General features: G+C 43.8%; 1 long non-coding RNA gene across 1 annotated transcript; it reads right to left on the bottom strand.

Moving 5' to 3' along the window:
* Window positions 1-410: 410 nt before the first annotated feature.
* On the bottom strand, window positions 411-3,906 carry LOC142774747 (uncharacterized). Its single transcript, XR_012886529.1, has 2 exons — window positions 3,347-3,906; window positions 411-2,377 (listed from the first exon to the last, which is right to left on the bottom strand). It is a non-coding gene; the product is annotated as an uncharacterized LOC142774747 (long non-coding RNA).
* Between the last annotated feature and the right edge of the window lie 798 nt (window positions 3,907-4,704).

Consider the following 4,704-nt stretch of genomic DNA (forward strand, 5'->3'; position numbering starts at 1 on the left):
GGTATAGGGGTTGCTCCTTTCAGGGAGCAATTGCATTGCCACTCCCATTACTCTCCTAAAAGGAGTAACTGCAGAGGGAGGAACCGTTGCTCTCCTTTCAGTTCCTCCTTCGGGGGATGAACAGTTACTCCCTCCAGTTCCTCCCTGCAGACCAACAGTTACTTCCACCAGTTGCTCCCTGCCGACGAACCATTACTCCCACCAGTTGCTCTTCTAAGAGCAACAGTTACTCTTTACCGTTCCTCCCACGTGTTCGCAGTTACTCTCTGAAAACCAACTGCACATGCTTCCAGTTACTCCTTGGGGAAATGAGTATTTATCTCGAGTATGCTTGTCACACGCTTAACACATGGCGAGAGCTCCTTGGAAGAGCACTGCTTGGGTGCTTCTAACACAAAAAGTGGACAATATTGAAAGGAAAATAAATGCTTTATTGTTCTTTTTATGAGGCGACGTGTGACCACACATGAAAGTAGACTTCGCCACACCACAGCCAGCACTAAACAAACACCATAATACATCAAAGGTTTTCTGCGTCATCCGTAGAAAAACAATCTTGAATTTCTAGCATAGGGCAGTCTGTGTCATCATTGGTGAGAGAAGGGCAATTTCTCCAATTCTGAAGAACTCAAGTTTCGCAGCTGGTGTTTCCATCAGGCTAGCGCAGCAGAACGTCACCGCAGGCATATGTGAAGCATCTCATTGCTGCAAGAAAAAAAAATAGAAGTGTGAGGTTAAACATGCCAGAATCAATTCATAACAATGAGTCACACACACTGCAGCAGCGCTTACATTCTAGGATGTCTACTGCAAAACGAAATGTGAAAAAAAGGAAGGTTCGGCCAAACGTTACTTGGCAAGCCATATAAATGCTGATGTGGTAGACGCTCTTCACATGATGTCTCAGGCAGCAATATTCTGGAAGAAAATGTGCAGCACCTCAACAAGGCATATTTGTAGCAGTTAAAGATACCCTTAGGTTCAGTTAACTTGTTTCCTATACACAGCTGAGTGACATTTCTATGAGCCCATTCACCAATGGGCATTCTAAATGAGGTCATGTGTGTGGCAAATAACACGTACTGTCCGCTCATGTTAAAATACTTATTTAGCTCGTGCACATAGTTGCTCTCGATTCTACTGTTCTATCATACGCTGCTACGTCTTGAATTGTGCAATACCTGTAGGCACAAGCCAAGCATGCAAAGCCTGCTTGAAAGCAACCATTTGCAGAGGCTACATGATAATCTTCAGTATATTTCTTTGTACCTGACTCAAACGGCTGGACAAAACTATAGACAAATAAATGTAGACCGTGCTACCTTCAAAAAATGCTTTAAATTTAGAAAACTAGGGTGCATTTGTTCACTCGGTTGACGAGTCACAGCCACGAGATATGTAAACGAAGCAATATATCTTAAGGCATGCACAGATATTCTGATTCTTTGTTTGACAGTGTCACAGATAGCTTGCCAATACATATATATTTGAGAGCAACAAGATGTGAAGCTTTTATTAGTTCAACGTCTTGTTGGTTCACAGCCAAACAGGTTACTGCTTGTTAGACAAATTGGAATAAGCACACCATGGTTTCCAAAAAAAAAAGCATTATTAGAAGTTAGCTCCCGGTGTGAATGTCTGCCTATTTATTTTGTACTGCCTTCTACATGTGCCACAAAGACATTTGTTGAGGATGTGCTACCAGTCAAGCCAAGATCGCATACTTGGTCAATGTGATGGAAATACAAACATTAGAAACACTGCCACCTCTAGTAAGAGCATAACACTTCAGTATCTTGGACTAGCAAAGAGGTGCACAAGAAAGTTAAGCCCACTCTTGCGGAACTTTGAACGCGAATATTTCAGAGTGGGGGAGGTCAACATGCTGTGGCACTTTTAAACCCACGAAACATCTTCAGAAAACAGGGTAAAGGCAAGTCAAAAAACGCTGTTATGAAGGCCTGCGCATGGACAGCTTTGTGAATCTAGGCCCAAGTGTTATGCTTAGTGCAAGCCAAAATCCATGTAAATAGGGAAAGCATACTTTTAGGAGTACCAGCGTAAACAAATCTTGGCAGTTGGCTTTTTAGTACAAACAGCAATCACTGCAATGAAAACATAAACATTTTATCTTAACGGTAACAGTGTGAGCACACACACGGGCCAGCGGAGCCATGTCGAATTGTCAGTGCCAGTGTAACCATGTGGCATAATGAACTATTCTCTGGCCAACACATGCACAGTTTGCCCCTAAAAAGCGATGCTTTCATATACGTAGTACAAAAAGTCTGCACTTACCAAAATTCACTTGCTTTCTGTACTTTAGCATTGTTGGGAGCATCTTTATCTGCAGTATAACCAAATTTGTGTCATATCCCTGAAAAAAAAAGTAAAAGACATGCATCAAATATTGTTTCATTTGGTAGCAGTGAAGTCAGGTTAAGAACAGCCAAGTGGGAATCAGCCTAATTATGTGCATGCGGCAAATCCCAAACGGCGTTATTGAGGTTGTCGAAATTTTCGTCGATTGGTATTAACGTCGATATGTGACTTCAACGGCATGCCAAGTTTTCACAGCGCATAAAGATTTCATGATGCAGAATAATGACAGCGCTAACGAGAACATACAGCATTTATGATTGTCTTTTACAATATTCAGTTTTGCTAAGGTTTTGCATCACTAAAGAAATCTGAAAGATTTGGGTCATTCCTCCTCCAATTGTTCTGTCAATATGTAAACTGCTCGCTTGATGGTGCGCTTATAAAATAGTACGTTCAGCGCAGAAGTGAAGCAAGTGACGCAGTGATGTGGGCAGATTTTTTTTTTTAGGCGTGCGGGGAGGGGGGGGGGGGGTCCGCTTATCTGAATAGGCCGGGCAAGCGAATATGGTCGTCAATTTGGGCTCCCTACGCCCGGCCTAAAAAAATTCTGGGCGCAACCGCCTGGCTATGCCAGTGAAGTGATGCGACAATGATTTGTTCACTTACTGATTTACATACACTTTACATCTCTAAAAAATGCGGCCCAAGGCCCCAACACTCAGCCGTTAACATTACATAAAGCCAATTGTAGAAAAGTGCCAGTATGAATGCAGCTACAACCCCGCCCCAATGTTTTTTCAAGCGAGGTAGTGTTGCGGAAATGAACTTTTAACTGCAAAAGTACACTGGCACTGCAGTGGTGACAGGGGAAGCAAGAGGGTATGCAGGCGGTAATAGAGGTAATTTAGTCCGATACGGCTAGCAATGGATACGGTGAATAAGAGCAAATCATTTCTCTTTCAATAGCGCAACGACTCAACAATGTATTGTAAGAGCATTAAATGTTGCTGGAAATGCCACTCACCTGCACGCTGATGCATGCACAGTCCTTTGTCCGACGAGCGAACAGGCTTGCAGATAGCTGAAGACGTGTTTACGATGTGTTTGTTCCACCCAGCAGCAAAATCCACAACTACTTCGCGCTCCATAAAGATAAATATACACTAAACTTCATCACGAATAAGTAGAAACGCAAATCTGCGACACACACACACGATCAAAACATAGCTCACAAGCCTGCACGTCCATGTGCTCGCCAACCACAGACCATATGAAAATGAGTAAGTAGTGCGAACGCGAACCTAGTTGCGCCGAAAAAAAAAAAAAAACGTCGAGCAGTGGCAGCACAGGCGTCAGCGCAATAATTTCAGTGTGTTCTCCTAATACAATTATAAAAAAAAAATGAGGTACACTAAAACTCATAAATAAATATAAAAAGTTGAGTGTAATTTTTATTTAGTGCTAGTCAACATAAACACTGAATAAAAATTACTTTGTAACTTACATCGTTTGCTACACTAGCGCCACACTTGTCGTGCGGGCGCAGATGGCGCAGATTTGTCATTCTGCCCTCAAACTACACGGTGAAGCGTGCTACTAGCTGATGAGAAGCGCGTCTGGGTCAGCTTTTTTTTTTTTCTTCTCCGATATATCTGGGCGGGGGGGGGGGGGTGGGGGGGAGGGCTCCTTATGCACGTGTTTCGGTGCTTGATCGACTTTGACGCCCTTACTTCGCGGACGAACGGCGTGTCTAGGCTTTTTTTATCGTTGTTTTGCACGTGTTTCGGCGTTCGGTCCGCTTTGACGTGCCAACTCTCCATTCTGCTGCTGCGTGTGTTAGGTATTTGCCGCACTGTATTCTCAGGCCTTCTGTGTTCAGCCAGCGCTGCTATCTTATTATCTACGGATGCTAAAATAAATCACTTTTTTGGTTTGGTGAAGTTTGGCACACAGAACAAACAATAACCTGGCCCATGAATATCAATGTGGGCGGCATGCATATTTGTGTGCGGTGTCCTGCCGGGGAGTAACCGTTGCGTGACGAGAGCATTTACAGCGGTTCCTCCTTCCGTTGCTCCCTTACAAACTTAAGATGAATACAGTTGCTCCCCCATTCTCGAACAAGTCGGCCATCTTGTTCCGCTTGGTCTTTTCAGAGAGTAACAGTCGGTCTGAAGGAGTAAAAGCAGCCGTTGCTCCCATTGTGGCCATTTTTGGCTTAGAGTGCATGCGTCCATCCATGCATCTGTCGGTGTGTCCCTTCGTCCATCTAGTCAACACTCCAAGTACCGCCATCTCGAATCTTTTCATCATATATTACGCATACAGAAGCACCGCCATCCCGCGGACATTCCAAGGACTAAACAAAAGGTGGCACACGCA

The sequence above is a fragment of the Rhipicephalus microplus genome, chromosome 10 (assembly GCF_043290135.1).
Source record: "Rhipicephalus microplus isolate Deutch F79 chromosome 10, USDA_Rmic, whole genome shotgun sequence".
Lineage (NCBI taxonomy): Eukaryota > Metazoa > Arthropoda > Arachnida > Ixodida > Ixodidae > Rhipicephalus > Rhipicephalus microplus.